Consider the following 16,297-nt stretch of genomic DNA (forward strand, 5'->3'; position numbering starts at 1 on the left):
ACTTCAATCAGCACAGATGTGTATTATTAATTCTTACTTCATATTACGTATCTCCGTGAAGAGTAGCAAAAAAAAAAATCCATATTGAGATAAAATGTTCTCGAAGAAAATTTGCTAAACTTGGGAATGCTAATGATGATTATATTTTTTTAAAAAAAATTGAAGACAGTTGAAACTAACTTAGATACAGTGGAACCTCGATTTTACGTTGTTCAGGGGACCAAGCTGAAAAAATCTTGAATGCGAGAAAATGTAAAACCGAGGAAAATTTCTAAGCAATTTGCTATGTTGGGACCACCAAGATTGAATGTAAAATGCAGGAAAATGTAAAATCGAGGAACTTGAAATCTGGGTTCCACTGCAATTATTATTTGTAGGTTTTAATTAATCTATAAATTTTGGATAGGGAAAATGATTCCCTTTGCCCCCACCAGGTTACGCCTATGCTTACCTTCACACATAGTGAACAGAAATTTTGAATATTATACCTCAAAACATATTGTACTTCAGATTTTGTGCTAAATACATAAGTATTTTTAATAAGATTAACTTTTAATGCAAATGATTTTTTTATCACCCTGTCTCTGAACCGCCCATCCCAATTTTTCCATCAAGCATTAGTACCCACTCTCAGCTACCTGCATATCAAATTTGGGTGAAATTGAAGGGGGGGCATTGCACGAAATTTGCTCTTGAAGTTAGTCATTTATTTTTCTAAAAAAATACATGAAACTATACATAAAATACATGATTATTGGTACACTGACCAGAAACCTTATTTAAATGAAAGCATACACTATCCTGAGCAAAAGAAATCAAACTTGAAGTTTCTAGGACAAACCTGAGAGAAGATACTATAATTTATAGCCTAATGCGTGTCATTCAAAGTAGAGCCGCACGTGGCGTACAGGGAGATTTTTAAAATCGCGTAATTTCTGAACTCCTTGACCAATCTCAAAAAAATTGTCATTTTTGTAATCAGCATGAAAAGTTCTATAAGTATACTGAATTTCATCAAAATCGGAGATGGTGGGTGACATTTTCACAAAATTCTGGATGATTTGACATGGAATGACCCATGCCTAATAATTTATTGCATAATATTTGGATAATAATTTGTTGCACAGCATGATGCAAGAGCTCTTGCATCATAATTTGTTGCATAATATTGGATAATAATTTGTTGCACAACATGAAGCAATAGAAATAAACCAGAAGTAAATATGTATGTGTGTGTGTGGGGGGGGGTGGGGGGGGTGGGGGGGTGTGGGTTTTATGAGCATCTTGACTTAATTTCAAGTGTATCCAAAACAATATCAAAAGGGGCATATTTTTAACAAGCTTATGGACAACAATCTGGCTGATGCAACTTTTGTAAGTGTGGGCAAATCAATCTGAGGGGGCTCATCATTTGTACACTGTAGTTTCGGGAAATTCCCGAGGGCATTTTTACAAAAATCTTGGGTTAGACAGGGTGCTACACTTGAGCAAAAAACTCATATGGGCATGTTGAGCTTGTTTTAAGTGTAGCCAAATCTGCTTGAGGGGGGCTCATCATTTGTTGAGTTTATAATATTGTATTTTACACTTAGAAGGAATTCCATGACGAACAATGGCGGTAAAGAAGCTGAGGACGGAATCCATGCTAGAAAGATTTGTATTGGAAGCCATTGCCCAAACTGGAGAGCAGTATTCGAGAATCGGAGAAATGAATGACTTGAAAAATAGGCTAAGAGAAGTTGGAGTATCAATTTCAGAGAATCTGTAGAGGAGGCGTAAGAGGCTCATTGCACTTTCAGTTGTAGCTGTGATGCGTTCCTTAAAGTTCAGGTTTTCATCTATGATAACTACGGCCCTGGACTTTATGTTATAACATATTTTTCATTTCGCTTTGGATCTAATATTGGGGTGAGATCTTTACATATCTGATGAAAATCAGCCGAAATATACAAACTTGACAAAGTATATTTTGACATATTCACCAATTACGCGTATTTACAACATATTTCTTCAATTTTGTTGTAATAAGACATATTTCTGTATAATTTCGTAATTCTCTCGCACATAATCGGTTATTTCATAATTTTTTCTTCGTAGCTTTAGCACAACGGATAGTTCATATTGTCGATGGCAGGATATGGAAATTGCGGAGGAAGAAAGGTGCCGTCTTATCTTAGTACATTTATTTATTGTTTATTTATTGATTTAGTTTATTTTACTTCGCGTTTTGTGCCTCTTGGCTAATTTGCGAAGATGGGGATGAGTGATGAAATGATGAAATGGATGAAAATGGACATTCACAAACAACCATACCCCACCGGGATTCGAACCCGGGACCCTTGGCGTCGCAGCGCGATGTGCTAACCACTCGGCCACAGGGTCGGGCTTATCTTAGTACAGAACAATAATACCCCACTTTTTTTATATCTGCCGACAATTGATAGCCATGCAAACATTATTGAGGAAAAATGTTCTCTTTCATTGTTGCACAGGAAGTAAAGAAGTTTCGTTCTCATTTCTTTGCCTTTTTCGCTTTTCACAAAAATCAGTCAAAAGTAAAAATAACATTACAGCCCCTACTCTACTCTATCGGGTATGGGAGAAATTCGAGAGTACTGTTGCGCATATTTTGGGCTTTACTGAGAATATTTATGCATTTTTCTGACATATTTTTAATTTTTCATGACATATTTTCCAATTTATATGACATAATTACATACATATTTTACAGTTTTATAGGACATAAAGTCCCGGGCCCTGATGATAACACCTAGATCTTTTTGAGTCGCAACTGTAGCTGATTTTATTGATTTTATTGACCTCTGGTGGCAATAATAAACAGGATTCCAACAAACTGTGACAAATGAAAGCGTGATAAACAAAATAACGCGCACTGCGGTCCATATTTGATACATCTATTAGTCCTTTAAATCTTATGCTTGCTAGTTGACTGGAGTATCGTCACATAAAAGAGCAATTTATTTCAGCTTTGCTTCTTTGTACCCTTGACACAGCTCGATCAGATATGGAATCTTATACCCTTCCATGCGTAGGAACAGAAGACGTAAATATCCCTTAACTTCATATGAAAGAATTTTCATGCCACACGTTTGCTCCCTCCCTTGTACTTTTTTCCCTACCAAAGCAGGAAATGGCTGTCTGCAAATGTTGCAATATTCTTTGATCATTGAACAAACCTCCCTCAAGAATGTGGTCTTTAGGGGATTCTCCCTTTCCCACTCGTTCGAGAGCGATTCCCGTGGGGATTCCCCAAGACAGCCGGAAAACGCTCTCCAGGAAGTGAAGCGAAAAGGGAAGGGAAAAAAGTAGGAGGGGAGGGGAAAATCTCGAAGCCCAACTGAAAGGAAGAAAGCAAAGGAGAGAAAAAAAAGATTGGCTCCGTAAAAAAAAAAACAGAAAACGGAAAGGCCGAAGAGTCAATGTGTGTGAACGAAAGGCAAATCTCGGATTTGACCTAAGAAGGATCAAGCGCCGAGAATGGTACAGCAAGAGATGAGATGGAAGCTTAGGTTGTGGTGATACTGCTTTTTCTTCCTCTCTCTCGTTCTCTTGTCTTCCTGTATCTCTCTCTCTCTATTTACCTTGTCTCAGTTCTACTTCACTCTGATTCATTTCTATTTCCCTGTCTTCCTATTTCTATATTTTCGCATCTCTCCGCTTGTTTTCCTTCGTATCTCTCGCCTCTTCCTTCCACTTCACTTGCCTCCTTCATTATTCACTCTGATTTGTTTATATTTATATTCTCTTTCCCTACCTTCTTAATTTGATATCATACACTTCTCTCTCTCTCTCTCTCTCTCTCTCTTGTTTTCCTGTTGTCCCTCTTCTGCTCCTTCTACTTGTCTCTTTCCTTCTTCACTCTGATTTATTTATGTATCTATTATATTTCCTTATCTTTCTATTTTGATATTTTCTCATCTCTCTCTCTCTTCTACTTTCTTCAGAATATCGCTCTTGTTCTGTCTATTTCTCCTATTGTATCTTTCTTTCTTCACTCTGATTTGTTTGTTTCTTTATCATATTTCCATATGTCTTCTCTCTCTCTCTCTCTCTCTCTCTCTCTCTCTCTCTCTCTCTCTCTCTCTCTCTTGATCATTCTATTTATCTTGTCTCTACCCTACTTCGCTCTGCTTTATTTATCTTTCCGTTTCCCTGTTCTCCTATTTCTCATCTCTCTCTCTCTTTCATTCCGGTTTATCTTTCTTTCCATTCTGTCTTTATTATCTCTCTCTGCCTCTCTTCTTCTTGCCTTCCTGCTGTATCTCTCCTGCTCTTTCTATTTCTCTTATATTTTTCCTTCTTCACCGATTTCTCCTTTCCTTCCATTTATGTCTGACTGATCATTTGGCATGTTGTTATGAAGTTTCGTTTCCCTGACTTCCATTGGTGTAGTTGGTTCACTTGTGGTCTTCTTGCAGTATGGAATATGTGCCCATTCAGCTGTCACTTGATCCTTCCCGAAGACGCATAGTGGTTCGGATCTCACTTTCAACTGAAGGCCCAGTCACGATATCCTATCTGTGCACAGAGTGGACGTAAAAACATAAACTCAATCAATCAATATTGAAGCATTACAATAGGGTTTGTGAATGAATCCACAAAAGAATTGCAACAAAAATCACACAAGTCCAGTTCTTACCTTGAATATGCCTGCTACAAGAAAGCCACAATCTGGAAGTAATCTGTAAATGGATAAAAGAAGCGTTAACATTTGCAATATAGAAAGTTGAGACATCACGTTAACTTCGGTCTTCATTCCTTATTCTTTACCACTATAGGTATTTTCTACTGTTACGGCGGCCGATCCTAATGCTGGCAAGGGAAGTGGGGAGCGGGGAAGCGACCAATCCAGCACGATAAGAAACGCAGCAGCCAGTAGAAGGAGGTTCACGTAGTACTTCCTCCCGCCGCGTCGTAACACTCGGCGCCACTGCTGTTGTCTGGCTTGTCTGCGGCGTAAACCCTGCTCCCAACTTTCCTTGCCAGCATGAGGACCGGCCGCCGTAACAGTAGAAAAAACCTATAGTGAAATAAGTAACCTATCGCCATAAGAATAAACCCTACAACAATGTCTACAAATTACTAACAATAAATAGTAATACTATGATTTATATGACTTATGCACAATTACACATATTCCATACTTAACTAACGTTTAAATATACCTTCATACTATCTCAAGAGTTTAAATTAGTCATAAATGAAAATTAGGCCATAAAGGGGGTACAAGGTTGATCTTTAAAGATACTCAGACATGCGCCCTGGGCTCAATCTATTGCAGGCTGACGAGGCTCTGGCGCCTGGGATAGGATAATCATCGTGCCGTGTCGTCCATGAGTATTTGGTCATCCGACTCAACATATTTCATGTCCATCGTCGCGATTAGCCAAAAGTGCAAGAGAAGCGACGTAAAATAAAGTCATCAAATCAATACTTAATTTGAAAGGCAATTTACAATAAACAATTATAAATATATAACAAATTTGAGTTTCAGAACTCCTATCCATCGAAGGGTTCAAAAACTGACGTTACTGTATTTTGCATTAACTTCATTTACATCCTTTCTGCCTCTTAAGCTAATCGCGACGATGAATGATGTGTTTCTCAACAGCCGGGTTCTGGCATCAGTTACACTGGACCCCGAGTGGTTCTCCTGAAATAGTTTCTTCTCCAATCAACTCCATTTGAATCGAATTAATTACATACTTAAAGTTTCAATATGCTGACCAAGGCAGACATTTATTTTATTCCAAAAGATAAACTAAACGTTACGTTGCAACCTTCTAGCAAGGTCTTCTTCAGACTCTGTACCAAATACAAATGGAAAAAAAAATGTATTTGGTACAGAGTCTGAAGAAGACCTTGCTAGAAGGTTGAAACGTAACGTTTAGTTTATGTTTTGGAATAAAATAAATTTCTGCCTTGGTCAGCATATTCAGTTTTTGGTTATCATGGAAATTAGGCTTAATGGTGTTATACTATAATAATGTAGTCATCGATTTTCCAAGTAACTTGACTATTTCGGTGCTCAAAATGGAACACGCCAATGAAAATTTGCACTTACCACATTAATTTAATGGTGTTGACGCGAGGAATACAAGATATCATTAGATAAAGTGGTTGACAACTATATTCTTTTCAGTTCGGATGTGCGGTTCAAGGACATCCACCCAGCTCCGCGCTTCCCTCTTCCTCACTCCCACTCCCCGTGCAGCACCCAATGAACAGGCAAAAGGCGCGTGTTGGTTGTGTTTGGAGGGATCAGGCGATTGCGTGGCGAGGCGATGCCGTGACCTTGAAGCGCAGTTTGGACATGAAAGCAGTATAGTTTAAACTTAAATCTATATGATCAAAACGCTTAGGCTTTATGGAACTACCAATTTCTCTTTACATTCATATCAATTTTTTTATTAATATTATTCATTTACTAACAAATGTATATTAAATTAAAGATCAAATAAGAATCAAAGTTAATTCAGAGTATGGATGTTACTTTTCTCTTCATAAATGTTTTTCTCGTATAATATCTAGAAACTGAAGGTTCAAATATACAAAACAGTAATTTTACCTGTAGTATTATATGGATATGAAGCTTGATCCCTTACATTAAAAGACGTCTAAAGTAGAAGACGTACCACAGTCGATATGTTTGTTTTTTGTTACATTGTCATTCAAATGAATCATTACTCATTTTCAATTTCAGCAAAAGATTACATATTAATTTGAACCCCTGCTCTTCTGGCAACATACAAATGTAGAAATGTTAAGAATTTGGAATCTCAAAAAAAATTAAAAAGCCATTGTCGCAATCTTTAACGGATTTTCTGCCTCTTTTCTTAAAATACGTTACTTTTCTTTATAAAATAATAATCAAAAACTGATTTAAAAGTCGTCTATAACCAAATCAAGTCACGTCAGAAATTGAAAGTAGTAAAACAGCAACTTTTTGAATTATCAAGTTTCCTGTTTTAAAAATATACCTATATTTCTTCTAAAGAAATACTGAATTCAAATGGAAAACTCTTGCAAGAGCTTACTTATGTAAACTATATTACTTACGTCTCGTGCAGACCTCAATAAAATCGTCAAAATTTGCTTAAAATACCATAACTGACCTCCTATTTTAACCATTACTGAATTATATAATTTATTTCAAGTTATTCTGCCATCTATGGATGTCAAAAAAAGCTTTCCCTGAAAATACTAATGGTAACATTTGGTAGTATATTTATCGTACTTGCCAGCATTATCAAAAATATTTCACTGCTAGCCACTGCAGGCATGGGAGCCTACCAATACGTTTTTCACGAAAGGGGGGGGGGGGGGAATTTAGGTTACTCGCATTTGGTTCACCTACAATGCACAAAAATGCACTTGCGCTTGAAGAACATTTGTCCGCTTTTTTCTACTACGAAGTGGACATAAACAGAAGCATGTCTTCTGGAGAAATCTAACGATCCCGCATTGGTGAAATCTGGCAAAAGCCCTTCCGCGGACCTTTTGCACCCTAATAAATAGTGCATTTGGTGAAGCCTCTAAAACTAGAATTCCAGCGTCGTATGCTGTTCAAATGCAGTTACTAGCCTTATTCTTGCTTATGAATTCATAATAAGGAAGTTTGAGCAAGTTGTCCATCACTCTTTATTGGACAGTGTTGCTAATTGCTAATTCTTAGTACTAACTACAAGAGAGTCTTTAGCCTTGAAACTCAGTACTTGACGGAATTAGACCCGGTTTAGACGAAATCATTTCCTTTAACACTTTTGCTAGCATAAATGTTACGTAAATGCTTCCAAAAAAACTTGTAGCAGATAGTACTGTACACGGAAGGGACTACTGCTGTTAACACAAGGATTCCGCTTTCTGTGCTACGGGGCTTCCGCTGTTAACACAGGGATTTCACTTTCTGTTCCACGGCGCTTCCGTCGTTTATACAGGAATTTCGCTTCCTGTGCTAGAGGGAAATGCCAATGGTAACATTTGGTAGTATATTATGTCATTTATTTAGGAAATAAAAAGTAGGCTTAATTCAGGAAATGCATGTTACTTCTCTCTTCATAAACTTTTGTCTTCTCGTTTAATATCTAAGAAACTAAAAGTTAAAATATACAAAACAGTAATTTTGCCTGTAGTATTATATGGGCGTGAAACTTGGTCCCTTACATTGAAAGAGGAACATAAATTGAGAGTATTTGAAAATAAGATCCTTAGGAAAATATTTGGACCTAAAAGGGATGAGGAGACAGGTGAGTGGAGAAGGTTACATAATTTAGAACTACATAATTTGTATTCATGTCCAGATATTATTAGAATAATTAAATCAAGAAGACTTAGGTGGGCAGGCCATGTGGCACGAATGGGAGAGGAAAGAGGAGTTTACAGGATTCTTGTTGGGAAACCTGATGGTAAGAGACCTGTAGGAAGGCCAAGACGAAGATGGAGGGACAACGTTGAGATAGACCTAAAGGAAATCGGTAGGGATGGAAAAGAGTATGTAGATCTTGCTCAAGATAGGGACAGATGGAATGCCTGTGTTGCTGCAGCCATGAACCTTCGGGTTTAAGAAGGCTAGAGAATTAGCTTTTAGTTAGTGCTAATGGGCTTCCGCTGTTAACACAGGGACTTAGCTTTCTATGTTACGTTAACGCAGGGATCAAAAGCACAACAAACGCACGAGATTTCTTCTTAATGAGCATTTTACCGGAGATTTTATTGCAAAATTCTGATTATATAGCCAACATTCCTTCTATCTCGACCTAAGCAATGATTAGATTTAATATATGAAATAAGCAACATCCTGCAGGCAGTCGAACCTTGAGTCTTCGGAGGAGAGATCTGAACTGAAGCGTCAACTTATTTCGGTGACAATAAAATAAAGGATATAACTTTGGAGTAGGAGAAGTAACAGCTGCTCAGGACAGAATAAGAGAATTTTATCGTGCTCCCGTAACGGAGAACTGCTTTAATTTTTGACATCACCTCGTACATTTACTTGCCCGAGAAGATTTGCCCCGGGGGCGTTCTTATCATCACGCCATTCCGTTCACTGCTGTCTCATTTGACAGTGTCCCCCGACGATCTCGTACAACTTGGAAACAGCCACAAAAGTGACTTTTACTGCAAGATCAGATAATTTCTCTCCTTTCCCGTTGGAACGGTAATAGCTTTGTCTTTCCCCTTCTTGCAGCACGGTCCTTTTTATCTATCTCTCCTTTGGGTAATATTCGCCTCGTTGATTTTTTTTTAAAAAAATAAACCCTTTTCCCTCCACTTCTGGTGCATTCATTCTCACGAAAAGAGGACAGGGATATATTGACAATTGGGAGGGAAGTTGAGGAATGTAGTGCGAGGGAGGGGAAGACAGAATGGGATAGAACCAGCACCAGAATGAATCAATAAAAAAATACGTATGATTTATTGCGGAAGGATATCCGGCTCGGGCCATTCCAAGTTATCAACACGAACCAGTAAAAAAAGAACGGTTTTATATAGGCGTTTTGGTCCTGCCGTGCGCTGAATGGTGGAAGACAACCATTGGGTCTCTATTAAAAGTTTTCCAACGTGGTGTTTGATTCGAGACAGGCCCTTTTAAAGCTCAATTCACCGTCTTTCCCTAAATAACCCTTCTTTAACCTTTTCCCTTTTCTGGATTTGAAAAATATAAGGGAGAGTGGGGTAATGCTGAACACTTCAGGTGATACGCGTTTTGGGATACTTCCTCACAACTAAAATGCTTCGAACTAACTAACTCTCTAGCCTTCTTAAACCCGAAGGTTTAGGGCTGCAGCAACACAAGTCTTTCATCTATCCCTCTCCTGGGATCAATCCAATCTATTCCGATCCTTACCGATATCCTTCCATCTTCGTTTTGGCCTTCCTACAGGTCTCTTACCATCAGGTTTCCCAAAAATAACCCTGTAAACTCTTCTTTCCTCTCCCATTCGTGGCCTACCCACCTAAGTCTTCTTGATTTAATTATTCTAATAATATCTGGACGTGAATACAAATTATGTAACCTTCTCCACTCACCTGTCTCCTCACCCCTTTTAGGTTCAATTTTTTTTCTAAGGGTTTTACTTTTTATCGTCATACTTTTTATCTGTTTTCATAGTATAAATATGTGAAGACTTATATTATGTACCAGAAACATAAATAAACAGAGGCATGCATTCATTTTATTGCAATTAATGATCATTGGTTGTGTATAATTTGCTTGCAAAAACAATTGAGCAGAAAGTAACCGTAAAAGTAAGTACAGTTACTTTTCAAGTACCAGTAACTATAACTGAGTTATTTTTAAATTGAGGACTGTAACTTACAAGGGAGGTTATCTAAGTGTCCCCCTCCGATTTCCATGAAACTTGACAGGTGTATAGAGGGACCCAAAGGAAGAAATACATGTTTTTTTTGTTTCGGCTAAAAAACTGTTTTAAGGGGCAAAAGCCCCCCCCCCCTCAAATGTCAAGATGAGAACATATTTACGTGACCCCTGTGTCCCCAATGCCGTTCAACTCCAAGTTCATTTTACACTACAGTTAGAATTCATTATTTTCGTGTCTAATAGAAGATTGGGATAAATAAATACCCTAATCTTGATATTTGAGGGGGTTTTGCCCCTTAAAACCTTTTTTAGCCAAAACAAAAAACACGTATTTCTTCCTTTGGGCCACTCTATACACCAGCCAAGTTTCATGGAAATTGGAGGGTGACACTTAGATAACCTCCCTTGTTAGTTACTTTCAAAATGTATATTTCCGAACACTGGTAATGAGTTACTTTTTTAATTAGAAAACTTGGTAAATTATGTAATATATTACTTTTGTAAAATTGAATTTGTCAGAACATGTTACTTTCTTGAGTAAGTTTATCATGTGTTAGCCAATACCGAGATATACTAACTTGTTTTACGTTATACGAACCAAAGTAGATTGATATACGAGTAAATCAGATCGATTTAAATCAAGATTTTAATCAGGTGATTTCTCTTTAAAAAATCGCTGATTTAAATCACTTGAAAACAATAATTTACAGAATAAAGTACATAAGAATTTTGTAGATATCAGAATCTCTTTTGGTGAAAGTAAATTAATCTCGTAATCATTTAATGTCGTTTATTAGGTTCTAAGATAGGATATAAAGGAAACAAAATATATGTACTGATGGAGTGAAGCTCATAAGTGTAATATGTAAACTGTAGACACATCTTAAATGTCTCATGATTTAAAATTAAGTAATTAGCAAACATTTTGTGTAGAATAATATACAAATTATTAATCATGTTAAACAGTAAATCATTATCATTAAATTGTAAATAAACATGGCAGCTCATATTTCGCAAACTATCATTAAAAATATTGTCAAAATTAAGAAATAAGTTACAATTATACGTGGCATAAAGAATGTTATATTTTCATTAGAAGAAAAGTTACTGAAATTATTATAGTTTCATTAACACACTCAACAAATAATTTTCAAAGTAAATTCATATAGTAGACTCGTGATTAACCCAGTCCCGATTAACCGAGGCTCCGGGTTAACAGAGGGAGTGCTTGGATAACATCGCGCTTCATAACGCACCCCCCTGTTTGTTTATGGAGTCAAGTCACCGTCCGTGTTCGTTACATTGTCGGTGTATCCGATTGTTACGGTGGTGTTGTGACAGTCAGATTTACCGTCGTCATTATTATTATTATTATTCATGTCCGTAGCGGTAAAAAAAATGTGTTGAATCAAAGTGTTGTGTGTTTTAATTTTGTAAGAATACATATTTGATTTTGCCAAGCCGACGGGAGGAAGGAGACGTTCGCGTGTCTTAAGGGTGAGCACCTGAAAGGCCACGTTATGCGTGTAAAGCTTAGAAAATTCGACCGTAATGACAAACATTTAAATATCTCGGTTTCCAGCGGTCAGATTCATGTGAAACTTATACCAGCGCAGCAGCATGTGTGCAAGGACGGATGTGTGGAGTTTCGTCGCGATCAAGCAACAATTACGGATGCCAGATCAAATTGGTTGTAATTGAGCAGTTTGTGGGCACCGATTGCAATTGAGCTATGGGCGACGGCGAGGCGGAAGCTTAATCCGCAGAAACCAAACTTCGAGCACGGCCCGTCCAAGTTGGGAGACAATAGAGCAAAGTGGAATGACCTCTCCGGAAGCGTCCCTTCAACGAGCGCCGAGCGTCCTTTTTCAAAATCCAAATAAAACGAAGGACAAGGTTTTTCGAAACACAGTCTTACCGCGATTCTTGTAGCGAGAGCACCTCCGTGCTACCTCTCCGTATACAGTGGACTTTGTTGTGTTTTGCGAACACCAGTGTGTGATAGGCAGTAAGTCTACCCGAGTGCGCTGGAGGAAGTTGAAGCGAGACTGTGTTTCCGTGATTATATTACGCCGTTTATAATTTTTGTGAAACGAGGAACACCGGAAATTATGGCGGGCTAGAGGAAGAAGAGAAATGAGGGCGTTACCCTCGATTCGCCCGATGTCAGACGAGACTACGACCCATGCCTACAACATGCCAAGAACCGACGAGCTACGCCGATGATGCCTACCAGCCGCCAAGGAGAGAGAGAGAGAGAGACGTCGAACGCCGCCCTGTTGACGCCCCGACGCGCCGATGATGCCTACCAGCCGCCACGGAGAGAGAGATACGTCGAACGCCGCCCTGTTGACGCCCCGACGACGCCTACCAGACCACGGAGATGTTCACCGATCCCGAGAGGAAGAGAAGCCGAGGAACCAGATGTATGAACGCTCTTCGCATCTTCATCGTCGCGACCAAGGAAACCTTTCGTGTGAACACTATGTGTTTTCAATCGCCCATAAAGACGCCAGGATGCACCTCGGAAGCTGAGAGATGGTAATGTATTCATCTGTGTGAATGTCAGCACGTGACGGCCCGATTGATTTAGAGAACGCCCTTGAAATTCGTCAACATTTTGAAAACGCCCACTCAACTCGAACTTCATACCAAACTCCCGTCGCGCTTGTCATTTGTAATTTATTCGTCTCAGGTCAATTTTTCTTATTCCTTGTGATATTTTTTAATGATCTTAAATTCATTGTTGTTTGTGCTCCTTTGTATTTGTTTAAAGTGCGTACTATTAGAGTAAAGCGCCGCCCACTTAATTGTTTAATCTACTTGAGGTTTGTTCATTTTTTATGTGTCAGTGCTGTGTCGCTGCTAGCTACGTCAGGTCGCATATGTGATTATTTGTTAAAGTATTTGCCTGGTAATATGAATTGCTCGTCGCGGCGAAGTGTTTAAGTCCCGCCTGCTAGAGATTATACGTTTGCGTCACTCAACGGAGGTTATTGTTATGTTTGGAACCACGTGAGGTCTTGTAAAAGGAAAACGTCCGCCCACGTGAGCGTAATTGCCGTTGAGACGCCTTTGTTTATGCTGGTCAAATAATGTATTGTCACCGCGCTGACCTAGTTTCTTTTTTTAAAAGAGTAGCACTGGAGCAAAAATCACAAATGACCTGATTAGACAAAAATTCAAGGAAAATTTAAATATGAATGCAATCATTAGGGCTTATCGTCATAAAACCTGTACATGTCATGTGTCATTTTTTGTGTTGATGACCCCGAAAGGACTGAATGCGTGAATGAAAGTGAGAGCGTGAAAGGGGGGAGATGTAGTAAATTGATTTTTGTTGGTTATGAATAGAATATACTTTTTATTTTCATGTTAATTTTGGGCTATATCATTTCGTACGCATGTCGCTACCCGTGATTTTCAGGTATGCAGCTAGCCGCTTCCCGGCTACAGGTAAAGAGGTGGTAATTTGAACGTATATATGTTGTTGTTTTTTTGTTTTTATTCGATATGGCTCATCACTATGCACTGTTGGTCACCGGTTCCTACACACGAACTTAACCTGGACCGTAACGCTACTTCGCTTGTCCGAGGGAGATTTTGCCGCCTCTATCTAGGTAGTGGTAGCATTTGTTTTCCCGAGCAAGGGAGGGCGTTTCACAGTGTTAAAGTCTGTGTAGGCCTATTCTAAGCGGAAAAAGTAATCTTCATTTATGTTGTACTAGTAATAAATAATTAATATACAGTTTTAAGTGTTGTTTCGTAATTTACGACCTATTAGCACATTATCTCCGTATTATCCGAGTTTTTCCGTATCCGAGGTAATCTCGGTCCCAATTAGCTCGGATAATCGCGAGTCTACTGTATACAAAATCAGAAACAGAAAAATGTATATTTACATATATTTGTCTATTTGCATTAATCAAACTGTTCAAATATTTCATAGAGCCGTTTACAAGATAAAGCATACATCTATATGCATGGTGCCAAAAACATACAAGCAATTTTAAGCGTGTTTTTTTAAAATTAAAAAATCGATTTAAATTAAAAAAATCATCAAATATGATTTTTTGAATAAAAGTTATGATTTTCATCTATCCTGCTTTATACTCATGTAGGATATTCGGGACTGGGTCTACAGTTTAAAATGGAATCCGAACAACTGTGCGATGTGTCTACGAGTATTCACACTGTAACCCCTTGATGATAAGGCAACAGAATTTTTGTTGGTGGCCAAGTGTGTTGGTGGGTTTATGTTTGTGAACCTGTTGTTGTTTTTTGAACTGACAATGCCTACAGGTCAAAAGAAGATATATTAGACGTGCCTTGTCCACTCTGTCATACTTTTCAATCTTCTTCTTTTGCCTTAGGCCATATCAACCACGATAACTGAGCCTCCAATAGACATGAAAGATATCAGCCTCATGAAATTTCCTTTGCTCCTTCTGTAGTTCTGTCAAGTACCTTATTGCTTCTATCACAATTACACAATCTTATGTACTTCTGTTGCAGGCTTCGCCAAAGGATACGGGCATGTTTCCACAAGTGATCTGTCACAATGAAATCCTCAGATTTCTAAATAGTCACTCTAGGAAAACGTCGACAATTTGACAGACCGAGGCCTCGCTAGAAAATTTCGTAGAAACTCGTTGAAAATTGGAATATTTTCAGGTAAGAGTTTTTGTCTTCGTGGACGTTAAAATTCTACCATTTCCCACTATATTTTCTTATTTCTCTATCTTTCCCTGTTTCACTATTTCTTTCTATATTTATCTTCATGTTTCTATCTCATTCTTCTATTCCTCCTCATGTTCCTCTCCCATTCTTTTTCTCTGCATATTTCTCTCTCATTCTTCTGTTTCTCTTCACCTTTCTCTCTCATTCTTCTGTTTATCTTCACCTTTCTGTCTCATTCCTCTGTTTCTCCTCAACCTCTCTGTCTCAATCTTCTGTTTCTCTTCACCTTTCATTCTCATTCTTCTGTTTCTCTTCACCTTTCTCTCTCATTCTTCTGTTTCTCTTCATTTTCTCTTTCTTCTATTTTCGTCATCTTTCTCTCCATTCCTTCTATTTTACTTGACCTATCTCATTCTTCTATTTCTCTTCGTCTTTCTATCGCATTCTCCTATTTATCTTCATATTTCTATCTTTCTTCTGTTTATCTTCATCTTTCTATCTCATTCCTTTATATCCCTTAACCGTCTCTCTTATATTTCTCTTCATCCTCCTCTCTCATTCTTCTATTCATATGTATGTTTCATTCTTCTATTTATCTTCATCTCTCTTCCTCTCACTCTTCTATTTATCTTCATCTCTCTCTCATTCTTCTATTTGTCTCTCATCCTGTTTCTATATTCCTCTCTTCCCCGCTGCTTCTCTATCTAAATTTAATTTATTATTGCTCCACTTATCCTTTCCTCTATGCTTTTCCAATTATTTAACTTTTTATCTCCTCCAACGTTTCTCAAAGATTCCCGGGTTCGATACCCGGTGGAGCCACATGGCACAGTGGTTCCGATAAAACTTTAAACTGTAGGTCCAGTCCCGATTAGCCTTTCTGTGTATAAAGTGGACTTAAAATAACAAATTTAAAAAATCAATCCTACGTTTCTCTATCCGTCCTTCTCCATGTCCTTCTCCCAGGGTTTCTCTAACCGTTAATTTCTACATTTCCATTTTTCTCTCCTTGTTTCTACCCTTCCTTTTCTTCCAACCTTTCTTTCTACCAGTGGCGGATCCAGAAGCTACAGTCGGGGGTACCTCACCTTGCCGAGAATCAATCCTATCCTACACTTTCACTAGGTTCGATTGGGTTCCGCTGCAGGACCGGAACATTTTTTCTCGCACAATTAAAATTCGGTCCAAGTTGCGTATTGTTACATTGAGAAAAGGTTCCTGGACCGTATTTAAATTGATCTTGAAAAAAGGTTCCTGGACCGAATTGAAATACCT

The 16,297-nt window shown here is 38.2% G+C and overlaps 1 protein-coding gene across 1 annotated transcript in view; it reads right to left on the reverse strand.

Annotated features, from left to right (window-relative positions):
- LOC145994241 (uncharacterized) overlaps positions 1-16,297 on the reverse strand; it is a 507,503-nt gene that overhangs the window by 333,369 nt on the left and 157,837 nt on the right. The window contains exon 4 of the mRNA XM_083130343.1: positions 4,661-4,703. The gene's annotated coding sequence lies outside the window, so the exon portion shown is untranslated. The remainder of the gene's footprint in view (positions 1-4,660; positions 4,704-16,297) is intronic.

The sequence above is a fragment of the Lepisma saccharinum genome, chromosome 10, assembly GCF_977018435.1.
Source record: "Lepisma saccharinum chromosome 10, izLepSacc3.1, whole genome shotgun sequence".
Classification (NCBI taxonomy): domain Eukaryota; kingdom Metazoa; phylum Arthropoda; class Insecta; order Zygentoma; family Lepismatidae; genus Lepisma; species Lepisma saccharinum.